The following is a 13,672-nucleotide window of genomic DNA, read 5'->3' on the forward strand; positions in this document are numbered from 1 at the left end:
AAATGAGTTCTATAGATTGCCTCGGGAAAAAAGAGGACAGTATTTTTCCAGATCACACACTGAATGCCCTTCTTCCTATTCCATTACCTGGTTCCCTAATTACAGAATGAGAAACGACTTTGAAAATAGAAAAAAAGAAACCAACAAACTATATCCAATACACACATACATTACATAAAAACATTCATGCACACGTATACATAGAGTCAATACAAATAAATGCATTGGCGTACTCATGCACACTCTTATGATGCAAAGAAAGATCAGATGCAGATTCAGATAGTCAAACACAGAGTCCATTAACTGTACAAAAGAACCAAATATACGTCATTGATTTACCTCATTAACATTAGAACGTTATATTTTCCATACAGTCTTCCACAAGCTCCATTAAAGGACACACTGTTGATGTAGCATTAGCCTTTCCCATCTACTGTTTTTCTTACCATTTAGAGTTATATTTGGGGGCATCGCTGATAAGGAGTTGTATGAAGAATGCACAGCGATAATCTGTGGTAATGATTGTTGCTTGACTTAAAATAAAGAGGGGCAGCCTTTTAAGGTCAACATCAGTTCCATGTTTGGATTGTTTCTACTATTTGGAAGGGGTTGACATGTTTTAAATTACTAAGTAATGTGAAAATACATTACTAGCACAAGACTGTTGTCTATGTAAATATTTTACGGGTAGAGTCACCCGCCATTGGTTAATAAGGTAACACAGATTCAAAGCTATTTATGTTGACTCATATTTTTAAGATGAGGAATTTAAAAACAAGAAAATGTGACAGAGTTGATCAGGATGTAAGACAGTGGCTCACAGACAGACTGTGTGTTGCATGTCATGAACAGGTCTTTAAAATTACTTATGGAAAAGAGATGTAACATTGTCCATGTGAAATACATTAAATTAATAAAACAATGAGTCACCTAATGAACCTAAGTTCAATAGCTATAATTCTTGGTTTTGCAGAGATGAAAGAAAAAGATCCTGATAGGCTTAGTTCCTCCTGGGTCAAGTATTCTCATAAAAATAAGAACTATCATCTGCCGTGTGTACATGACATCAAATACAATAGGAAACACACATCTATCATAAGTGTACATGAATGCTCTCACCCTGTGGTTAACAGTATGACTGGGAAGTGAGTGCAGCTCATGGACTCAACCTGCAACAGCCTTCCCCTTGCTACTCCCCAATGTGCCTTCGTTCACAGGCAGCATAAGGGCTTCCACGCTGAATTGCTCACTTTGGACCTACTTGCTGCCTGGGCTGGTGCAGACGGTTTTTCTCACTGCTCCTGTCTGATCTTCGTCGCACAAGACCAAACAGAAGGGCAGCTTACACCATCCCACTGCCACTGTGGGAGGGTCCCAGAGTCCACGAAACGGGGAGATGGGGGATGCAGTGATGTTGCGCCGGGGCTGCAGTATGATGGCTTGCCTTGTGCAGCGCCCATCAGAGAAGTGGCATGGCAGCCGGTGGCTGGCAGGCTTCTGGAAGCCTTCTTCCTTGCATCGAGAGAGAGAAATCCCATATCACCCTTTCTTCTGGGCAATGCCTTAGAAGCCTGTCTTAGTCTTTTGCAAGGGACTTGGGAGTAGCAAAACACGTACAGGTATTGCAGCTGATTCTACAGAGCTGCAACAATGATGAAATCCTGTGTGCCATTTCTGTGCAGGACAGTCTTTCAAGTTTATTGTAAGGTAAACATTTCCATCGGCTGATCACAAATTTCATCAGGGCCATGAGGGCTTTGACCTAAAGTCTCTCCTGAGCCCTCTGGCCAAACAAAATACATGCCTTTGCCTAAATACTGGACCATATGGCTCAATTAATATGCATTTGAAGTGTTTGTAACTCAGCTAGTTCCAGGGAGGTCCTCAGGCAGCATTTTAATTTCATTTTACAAGTTGGTCTCCTGTAGTTTTACTGTGTTTCATTACTTTTTGGAAAAAAAAAGTTTGACATTCAACATATATTGTGCGTACTAAGGCAGGGTGAGAGCTGTTCAAGAAGAAGCTGCTTCATAGTATTGACTGTTGCACAGTGGTAAGTGTACAGAGGCAGATAATTCTCATGTTTAGAATAATCTGACAACCCGATACACTAGCATTTAAGTCACGGGATATCAAGGCATCATCCAGACCTGGAGCCAAACTAGAGGTTCCTGTTCTTTTACTGCTGGGACCTCATCTCTGAATGTCCTCACTCCTGTATAGCTGGTACCAAGATGATTTGCCAATACTTGCAGGAGCCTCAAGTAGTTAATCCAGCCCTCTCTTACAGCCAGGAAAACACTTTTAGTGTGTGTCAGCACTTTCAAGACTTTTACCATTCAAATCCAACAGTTAATTAGAATGATATCTTTAGGTGCCCCTTCTAGCAGGCTCCAATGTTCATCCACACTTAGCTACAGACCCAAATCGTTACCCTATTATTCTTAGAAGAACAGGAATGGGTGAAGGATGATCATAATGAATTTGAAAGAAGGTGGCTATAAAGCCACATTGCTACTCTAGAAGATACATCTAAGCAAGAGCTGCGGAGGGCCAAAAGTTCGGTGGAAATACAAGATAGCAATTGTCGTGAAAGGGTTTCTGAACCTGTAAAGAAGGACATATGTATGTTTTCCTGAAAGGTCAGTGTATGTCCTGGGCAATGTCCTTGCTGATTTGCTCCTATGAAGACAAATCATACAGGAGTGAGAAGACATCTGGCTGTGCTGGGTGGCACCATGTGTCACTTTCCATAGGCCAGGTCAGAGCTGCATAAACAGTGAAACTATTTTCCTTAAAGTTTAGGCAGAGAGTCTAAACTTAGGATAGGCATCCTCAGAATCTGACACATGACTATCGCACATGCACACAATTGCAGAGGCACAGACGCACCCACTCACCCTGAAGCAGTTGAAGACGAAAACAAAAAATCCAAACAAAAAACCCAACCCTTATGTTAACAGTTTGGTGCTGTGAATCCTCACATGGGAATGATCTGTTTCTGGGCTGCTAAAATAAAATCCCTGAGAAATGAAGTTTATGATGTGTGAAATAATGTCCATGGATGACACTCCCTTCCCCCTACTCCTCAAAATAACCCCCGTGCTCCTCATGTACACCCAATTGATCTTCCTCGCCGAGGCCACAGCCCAGTGGAGCCTCAACCCTTCCACCCTTCACCCCCCCCCCCCTCAGTTTACGCAATAGATTATATGCAACGCGTGATATTTGGAAGCCACATCCTGCTGTAGGCAGGGCTGGCTGTACTCCCTAACACAACACTTGGGGATGACTCTGCTTCCAGCAAGTGGAGTTGATGTGCTGGACGTGGTTTAATTGGTGCCAGCTTTGTCCTATTAACAAGTGTCAGCTTTCTTCACTTGATGCATCAAGTGGTGATGTTCTGCAGGTCATAGCGCCCTTATGCATTAAAGCCTTTTGTATATGTTGCCGCCTGATTAGACAGGAAATAGTGCATCGCACCAGGGGATAATTCACGTGAGTAAAGTTACTTGCATGCATATGCATGTGCAAAACTGGGGCTCCAGATGCGAAATACATCTTTTTCTAATCCCTGAGCTATTCTCTGTGTGTGTGTCTATATACACATTGCATGCTTATTGCTTTTTATTACTTTCAAATCTTAAAAATAAAATTGGCTTGAGTTTAGTTTGAGGATTGGCACCAATCCAGGACGTTTCTTGTTTTAACTGAAACAGTTTGCCACTGCTAATTTTAACACAAGCAATTTATTTTATTAACGTAGATGCAAATGGCAAGCATACTCTCCCTTCCTACCAGGAAGCCTTGGAAGCCTAGCACAAAGCCTCGGAAACGGTGATGCCACAGCTCTGGGGAGATGCTCTCTTTATCTGGGAAAAGGTGTTTTTGAGAGATGCCTAATTTTCATACCTGCCTTTGCTACCTGTGCAGGAGGGAGGGAGCTAAAAGCCTCACACTCCCAGATGTCTGCAAGGACAGAACTGAGTGAGACACTGAGCCTAATTATCCCAAGCCTTTCATTCCCTTTAATTTCGGTGAACATATAGAGGACCTGGCTCCATTATGGCAGATGATGAGACTGTAAGCACTACACCTTCAACTAGGAGCAGGGAGGGGAAAAGCGAGGGCTAATTGCTATGTATAGACAGTGCAGTCATTGACAGACCTTTAACCTGTTTATCTTTCCTTAATAAAGTTTTTGCAATCTATGAAAGAATGACTCTGTTATTCCTCACCAAGCTTCAGCACATGACCCAGCTTTTTCTACCATTCAAGGAATGTAATTTAAACTAGATTTAGACTCCTCTGCATGGCCGAGCGTGATGCCCGCTGGAATGTTCAGCTTATGGGGAATTGTTTGGTTCGGTTTAAATAAATAAATAGCATTAAAATCTAATCATGGAAAGTGTAGCTGTTAAAAATAGACTGAGGTAGTTCTCATCCAAAGCGTCGAGAAAAGGTATGCACAGGAGGGATTCTGAGAGCCGATTCATCAAGTGCAGGAGCAACCAGACGACCAACGCTGGCGAGGTTTCAGGCACGTAAGCATCACCGCCGAGTCTCCCCACCCTGCAGCAGGAGTTCCCAGCAGGAGTTCGACCTGTTTCCTTTTTTTTTGCACTTCAGCCACCTGCTTTCCCTTCAATCAGATTCTCCGTGGGGACACAAGATCTTCATCAATCTACCTGTGGTGAGCCTGGCACCCAGCATGAAAACCACCATGTGCAATATTGCTCCACCTGTGAAGCAGCAGTTTAAAAATGAAGCAATATTAGAAAGGATTTTCCTTTTTTTTTTTTCTGTTTGTAGCTTTTGATGTTGAGTTTTGTTTGCCTGTGCCACAGTAAAACCTCAGTAAGCAAAAGACGTCATGAATCCAGACGGCAAGGACAGTTTCTGTCTCAAACTGTTTCACCTTGTGCCCCTTCCCGCTTACTTTCAGTCATCAGCTTTAAACATGAAACTGTTGTCATTCTTGACTAGGACATATAAATTAATCAGGGTATTTAATGAAAAAATCTTGCAAGCAATTTTACATATCAGGTTCCATGATTAGGTTGGGGTTTGAATATTTGTGAATATTCATGAATGGAAAAGAATATTCCCTCTGGTGCAACATATTTTGGATTTTCCAGGATGCACCATAGGAACGGACAAGAGGGCCAGCTACGGTGCATCACGGGACCTTTAAAGTAGCCTGGAACCCGGCCAGGAGAGCTTAGTCCAGACAGCAGCTGCCGCAAAGACCCAGGGTAGCTTTTCCAAATGAGCACGTCCCTTTTTTCACTAACATTTTCAGCTGGAATTCCACTGACTTCCACTTTCCTTTTTGCTCCTGCAAAACTAAATGCCTACGGAAAACAAAAATCTTTCTGTCCACCTGTACTCAAATGTACCAGGGCTTTTTGGTAGCTGAAGTTTTGTCTATATGCTTTTGACAGACAAACGATGGTGCTGTCAGTAGGGATGCAGACAAGGTGCTCAACCGCTTGCTCCACCTGCACTGCACAGAGAACAGACCAATGCAGGCATCTGCTCCTCAGCCCCTAAGTTACAGTGAGACTTGGTTTAAATTGTTGGTTTAAATTGGTTTAAATTAAAACTTGCTTTAGAATACTGATTTACATATGAAATCTCTGCAGGAACTGATAGATCAGCCAGCCAGAACTTCCCGCCTGTGAGGACCAGGTTGACAGCCCAGAGAGATGACTGTATCCCTTCTCCAAAGGTGAGCTCTCCCTGCGTCTCAGCTAAGCCTAGTTCTGCATAACACTAGTCATCTCCTTGTCCCCAAACCTTAAAATTTCCATACATAAGGCTGACAAGGGATGGGAGTACAATTAGCATTTTTCAGAAGGGAAATCCAGCACTTCAGGTCATTCAGTCACAGACTGGAGATTTCCGGAGTCTTCTTCCAGTGACCTGCCGTCACTGCTATTGGCTCAGACAAGTCCCAATTCAGACGTTGTGTCATGGGTGACATCAGGTCACCCTGAAAAATTTCACTAAAGACTTTAGGAAACGCATGTCAGTTTGAAGTTTTTCAAGAGTGAATGAAGGAAGTAAGAAATCTATGAGAAATATGTACATTCATGATGACTGTTGCCTAGAGAAGGCTACATAAGACTTCCAGTTCATTCACTTGTAAATTTATTAAAGGGCCCAAAAGCATGCAAGGGCCAAAAGAATCATTTCGCTGACACTCTGTTTCTAAAAACCTGCAAAATGAATCTTCCTCCTTTGCCCAATATATCTAACCATTGACAGATCAATTACTCAATTTGCATGCTGCTGTAAACGGCCTATTTCCATTTGACAGGGAATGCCAGAAAAGTGTTTGACAAGCGTGTCTGAGCACGGCCCAGAGCAATGCAAAACAGAACAAAGAAGAGGCGAGCTAGTGGCATTTAAAGGTGAGATGCCACAGGGCGAAGATGGGATCCAAGAGAAGGAGAAGGGTGGAAGAAGACGCTGGTCGGGTCTGCTGTGCGCAGCATCCCGTTGCTGTTCTCTGAGATTGCCCATCTCTGAGCCCGCAGCAGCCTGGGCCAGTGCCTCCTGGTGACTCAGCACAGCAGGGTGTGACGTCTCCCGAAATTTTGCAGCCACGCTGCTGTGGCTCTCAGCCCTGGCTATTGACATCGGCTTCTCTGTCGGGCACATTGAGTCACCTGCAGCGTCGCTAGGGTGTGGAAATATTGCCCCCAGAGGCTGTACCTCTGGGTAGATGTACCACGCTCAGCCATGCAGGGACATACCTGACCGCTGAGTGGAGGGAGAAAAAGGAAGCGGTGACAGCCTAATAATGAAAAAAGCAGGGCCAAACAGGGGTCCAACAGGGAGTGACAGTGGGAAAACACAGCTGTACAAATGGTTTTGAAAATGGAAAGTCTGAGTCTGGGGAAAAAGAAAGGAGAATAAGTTTCCTCCTCATACCTTGAACTGGACAGCAGGCCCCAGCATGTCTGTACGCTGCTCGGCAGAACTGTGAAGCAAACTATGTTTATCTGCTGAGATACATATTCATCATACGTTTCAAAAGAGTGCACCGTCAGACCCAGAGAAACTCCAGGAGTTCCTGAAGACTCTTAAACTCCGAGTTTCTCACCTCCAACACCTTCCACACTGTAATCTCAAATTCAAAGTTCCTTTATTGTTGCATATGGGAAGATCACAGAACAGCTACCGTAGTGCAACTCTTTCTTTTCAAACATCCGTTTCCCGGTTGTCAACTTTTTTTCCTACACCACCTCTCATGTAGCTGTGCCTTGTCACTCCCTTTCCTTCCTCCTGCTCTGAGACCTGCAGCTCCACCGCTGTAAAAATAGCTGGTGTAGAAGGCTAAATTCTCTTGCTAGAGCACTGAGACAGCTGTGGTTGCTTGAAATGAGAAGGACTGCCCAAATGATTCATCTTGCTGCTCTCCCCCAGCCCTTTTCTTCTGTTGGTGCTTTTCCAAAACATTATTTCTTATTTGCAGATAGCTGGTTGTTGTGGCTGTGCTGAAGAAACTGTCCTGATGCACCATGGGAAAGGGAAACCAAAGCTTTAGGAGGTATCTCTCATGCTCTTGAGGTCATCTGCTGACTTTTCCTGAAGTAGTCCAGGAGCAGCTAAAAATATGCTGAATATAACACACAGAGAGAATATATTTTGCCTAAAGCAAATGGAATAAGCAGTAAAAATAAAAGCAAAGAGACTGAGTCCAAACCATTGCTCGTCAGTAAAAACCTCATTCTGACATATGGTTATGTTTATGGTTTTGTGTGATAATTAAATATAACAGGGAAGAACACCAATTTTTAAAAAAACACCACTGATCTTAAAATGGAGCAAAAATCGAGGCATGTGGATGCATGTGTCCATTAACTGCATGGGAAGCAGAGTTACTTCTGCCTGGTCACAACTTTTGAAATCTAGTCTCAAGACTATTCTTCAGATGACCATTAATATATACTATGGTTTAAAAGGGTATCCATTTGCCCTATTAAATCTCTACAAGAAAAATTTATTTGGAAAAGGCAAATAAATCATGTTAGCCTTTCTGCTGAGAAAATATATGCTAGTCAGTTTACAAGTCTGGGGAAGACAGAAATTATTAAAGTTCATAATTACTCCAGGTTTTCTTTATGCAAAATGTTCTGTTCCTCTGCACTGTTATATTCACCAGATTGAAAGAGCTGCTACTGCTCTTTTTTGCCTTCTCTTTTGCTAATGGTGTAGTTTTGAAAAGGCTGTTTGCAAATTTATGTTGGGATGATAATCTCCAGCAAATGCCAAGCTGGTTTGAAGAGCAAGCTCCTGAACATTCACAAGGACCTGTTGTAAGCATGCTGGAAATACTTGGAAAATACTATAATCTTTAAATTGTGCTCAGCTGGGTTGTCAGTTGCCGATGGTGTACTCCAGATAAGTTGTTCCCCTGGAGTCCCACTAAAGTCTGTAGAAACCTATTTAATGTTATGTTTATTATGTCTGCACCCCTTTTGGCTCCATCAAACGAAAGCTTTTTAATAAAAAAAAGATGGATGTATTCTAGTCGCATGAAGATGAAGACTCCCTGTAACGAGATAATCTACCTGTGATCTGGTGCCAGCTTGACTGAGACATAGTTCAAGGTAAAATGTGTTTAGAGATCTGAAGTAGTAGATTACCAGCAAAGAAAACATTCCTGTTTCCTTATCTTAGGGAGACTGGCTTCCTGCTAGTTGTGGATCCTCCTCCTGCATGAAGTACTAAAATACCCTTGTTAAGCATTTTTTATTTCGTCTTGTAGTGATAATGGAGGTTATGTATAATCTTTGTGGCTCTTCAGATTCCCTTTTTGGCTCCCACAGTGGGTAGTACCGGAGTTCATGCAGTATCATAAGAGATGACTCCATAGCACACTAATTACATAGGGTTTTCAAAGTACTTTGAAGATGAAAATTGCCGTATCAGTGCAACTCCAGGTATTATTATTATTATTTATATAGCATACATAATCATTAGTGGATGCCTCGCTTTAAGTCCCTTTGGAACTGAGGTGGGAGGAAGATTTGGACAAACTCCATGTCCTTACACTTTCACTGCACCTGGTTAAGGTAGATAACTAGCATCCTGAGTCGCTCTGCTGTCTTCCTTAATTATAAAATACTATGAAAAAGAAAGTGATCGAAGCAAATGTGGACTCCTATGAGATAAGATACCAAATGACTTTCTAAGCCGTCAGCCAAAACTTCGTTATAGTAGTTAACACCCGTGAGACTCATTCTGAATGAAATTAGTAGAATGAATTCACTCATTCAATGAACGAAATAGGAGAAACACCAGCTTGTTAATTAATAGATATTTAATGCAGCAGGATATTCTAAGATATTTGAGTGCTCCTTACCACACAACGCAAGGGAAAAAATAATCACTACAGAAAGCTTTTTCAGTACAAAATATTAATACCTGTTGCATAAGTGATATGCAGAAAAGAAGTGGGTGGTGGGAGAAGATGGCGGCATGGGAATAGCGGAGAAGATTAACAGGCTATTACAGCTCCCAGCTGAAGCCTCAGACAGGATGGAAGAGGGAAGAATTTCTACAGTTATCACTATTATTCATGCAGAAATCCCTTCACACCTTTACACCTAGACATTTCAAGACAAGGAATGGTGATTGACTAGTTTGCCTTGATTCCACGGGAAATCCTATGAGAAACAATCCAGACCCACTTTCTCTACTCACACGCCCTTTGACAGCACTAACATCCACCCTACCACTGCGGCATTGAGCGCTACAGTCAGTCCAAAGTCCACAGAGCTAAGGAGTACCAACAACCAAACTGGAGGCAGAAGAAATTCCTCAGAGATTGTTGCACACACCTCAGCAAGTTACACAAGACCCACGGATTCATGGTCGGATCCTCTGTGTGCTCCTGAAATAAAACTACAGGGACTTGAATAAAAGAAGATACTTAGCAAAGCTCAGAACAGGGTTTTCATCTCAACCCAAAGCATGACAGTCACTCAACAGAAACTCCTTGTCCTCAACAGAAGTACGCCAGATCAGACCAGGTAGGATTCTTGCCTGAGTAATGCTTCTTCGCCTCCACACACAAAACCCAGGTGACAATCTTACAGTTGGCTATATATTCGGCTTTCAAACAACTATGATGACTCTTCCAAATATACAGCAGAGTACTCCCAGCGAAACACTTTGAAGTAACGATGCGTAGATAATTTTGAATATTCCCTTTTGAATAGGGAAATTCAGAGTGCAAGCAGAGCCTGTGTTTTGAAGAGGCCTCCCTGTGGAGCGTGTCCTATTATATGTAAATACCACTGAGAATAACATGCAAATACGGTCATTAGTGAAGGTTTGAACTTTTCCAGAACAACTTCAGTTTTGAGCCAAGCTACTTCAGCCTTCAAAGGCAGCAAATTCTATGACTCAGCAGAAGCTGAGACTGAAAAAGCCTGTTTCAGCAAGGACCGGTGGTTTTAAGATGCTCAAGTATCCAGAGGCTTTTCTAATCCCTTAAGCTATTTTCCATGCTGTTTTCCTATTCTGTTAGCTGCAGACGGGTAAAAGAGGACTATTGCATATTCCATGATTGCACTGTTTCGCTATCAATTGCCATTGTATTTCCTTACATATTTGGGGCTGCTTATGGTTTTCCCCGCAGAACTCATAGGCCGAAAAAGAAGGAGGCAGAGGAGAGTGCAAAGACTTCTACCCAAGCAAAGCTCACAAAAGAGCTACTGAGAACGGAGGTGCATTCCGCAGCATGGAAAAACTACTCTGGTGTTTGGGATATATAAAAATTTCTAACAAGGATGAGGAGAGGCAAAGTGAAGATTTCACTCCTCAGCTACACAACCCAGCGGAGTTAGGTGCATGTTATAGAGTACCTCACACTCCCTTATGTAGTCCCGTGTCAATTTGACATGGACATCACATAAACGTATTTAATTACATTTACGGAGTTCACGTCTGTTTGTAAAAAAAGCAAACCTTTAGATTATTTTTCATAAACTTGCCTCTGCACTGAGTTTTGGTAAAAAGAAAGTTGTGAGGAAATAGTATGATCACACAAATTCAAGTGGTCACCATTCAAGACAGTAGCTTATACCCATAAGCTTTCCCTTTGCAGTTATATCAACGAAAATTAGATGTCATATTATATCTTTCTGGATCCGATCTGTTTATGTCTGAAATCGAGAGGAACTTTTACATTGATTTAAATGACTGAAACCCTGGAACTCACACAAGCATTTTCTGTCAGTTCTAATGGGAAGTATGCAACTGCGGTCTAGGCTTGTTTCAAGGAGCAATTTAAATGTCTGAACATTTTCCCTTTTATACTGGGGTAAGCTCACATGTCTCATTCTGTTATGCATATTTTCTCAACATAGTAGCAGAGACCCAGTATTTTTAAGTGATGGGAGAGTCCAGTCACCAGAAAGCCATTACTTTTGACCAGTTGACTCCCTCGATTATTACTAACCCAGTACAGCCTGTCCCAGACCCTCTGCCTCCAGCAGCCAGCACTACGCTTCTTCAGCACTTAAAAGGAGTGAACGCAAAACGATCGCTGTAAAAACATGTCTGCCTTTGCTCAAGGTGTCTTTGCATTGCAAATTCCAGCAAGCCAGTAAGGCGGATGCAGCACTTTGGCTACCATGAGAAAAGAGTGAGGGCAGCCATTTTGGAGGCAGTTGGTCTCACCAGATTACTGAGCAGCCCTAAGCGGTTTCTAGGCACTGTATCCATAGATAATGCTCACCATGGATACGTGCACAGTGTCTGTATTGCTTCATAGGGTCTCCTGGTAGTGCCGCATGTTAGGAAGTATTTAGGACAAGTTTAAGATGAGCATTCTTTTTTTGTGTGTGTCTGTCAAAATACCTTTTAAATAAGTACAGGAACCAATAAGCTCTTCCTGTTTCAGTCTAGTGATCTGCTAGCATCGTGTAATTTACATCTGACATACTTTCCAGGACTGACGGAGTCTGGGTGTGAATATGACCTTGGGCACAGTCAAAAGCACATAGTTTAAGTCCAGGAAAGGCAGTCATCTCTTTGCAGAGCTGATCTTATAGCCCCGTGTTTCTGGAGCAATTATTTTAGAATAAATTAGAATAAAATGGAGGACCCTCAAAGAGTTTCAAGGGACTGAGCCAGAGACTATGCCTAGGTATTGATTTCTCAGAGATGGCTTATGCTTGTGACCTCGTTGTCTATGTTGGCAGTAGAAATGAAAGTAACGTAGGAGCCGCTTCGACAGCTCTGTACCATCTGACTATTGCTTTTTTTGCCAGAGAAATCTTCAAAGGCCTTACACCCCACCTCAGTCATCAGTGTCCTCTGGCAGATCTAACTGCAGATTGCTGGAGTGAATAGCATGAGACGGAAAGGAAGACATCTTCAAGGAGATTATGGTCAATCTGACCATTTGTATATTACACTGCTTTAAAAAAGTATTGTATATCAGGGCTAGTTCATGATCTCAGTAGAAAGCTCAGTCCTGCCAGGTTTGGATTAGCAGTAAATAGAGAGAAAAAGTTCTACAGGAGGAAGGTAAATCCTATTTTCTGCCCTATTTTGTTTAAATTCTGGAAAAAAGAGCCGTGGTAATGATGGAGGAATTACAAGAAAAATTAAAAGTAGTCCTGACCCAGTGGGTAGAAACAGCCACCACCAAAACTGGAGGAGGTTTGGAGGTTTTGATCTCCACATTAACCAGTCAAGGTAACTTCAGATCTGGATCAGCTCCCAGGTCTGAGTTGTAAAACCCTACCCCTTACATCACCACTTTTTTTTTTTTTTTTTTTTTTTTTTTCTTGAATCAATACCAAGCTGCAGAGAAATTCCGAGGGAAACGCCAGCATGGTGGTAATGCGCAGTCAAGCTGGTGATGCCCTGTAGTACAGCAGTGCTGCAGACAGCCATGGTTCTGGAATGGTGAGACGAGTACCTCATTTAAAAATGACCAATCTCAAGGGGTGTGACAGGTACACTCATAAAGTTTGTTCCGGTTCTCAAAGTATTACTGTAGTTTCCACTTTAAATATGGAAATTTCATTTCTAAATTAGGAAAGAACCTTCAGTGTGTGCTCACTGTATTTAAAACATCTTGAAATTACATGATCTGCATATAGACTTTAGGCTGTCTGTAACTTGTCCTTCTAACTTTATTCTTTACAAACATTTCAAATTACTGAGGCAGGGTGGGGGCCTTAGGATGAATTTGCCTTTTTTCAAAATACTTCTACACAAAACATCAACACAAATTTTAAATACTTAACAGGTTTTGAATTTGGGTTTTCTTGCTGTTTTGTTTGTAACCCCGCTCTTGGTAATTACCTTCAGAGAGACGTATTTTTACAACAACTTTTCCAGTTTGAATTCAGTATCTAACATACCCTTCTCCAGAGGTTGAGAAGTATGCACTAGTGTTGCGTCACACGTTTTTTTGTCAGCTGCAGACAATGCAACTGCTGCTGCAGAGTTGCAATGGGAGAAAGTGTATAAAGAATTGGATGAATGGCACACAAAATTATGTCGCTGTGATGACTCTGAAGTGTGTAATAAATGCACCCCACAGAAATAAATCCAGGTGGGAGAAATGTCCCACCGCATGTCTTTACACACGCACACACGTGTTACTCTCAAAAAATGACTTGGGAGAGCCGTGGCA

This window comes from Vanellus vanellus, assembly GCF_965231255.1.
Source record: "Vanellus vanellus genome assembly, chromosome: 3".
In the NCBI taxonomy this organism is placed as follows: Eukaryota; Metazoa; Chordata; class Aves; order Charadriiformes; family Charadriidae; genus Vanellus; species Vanellus vanellus.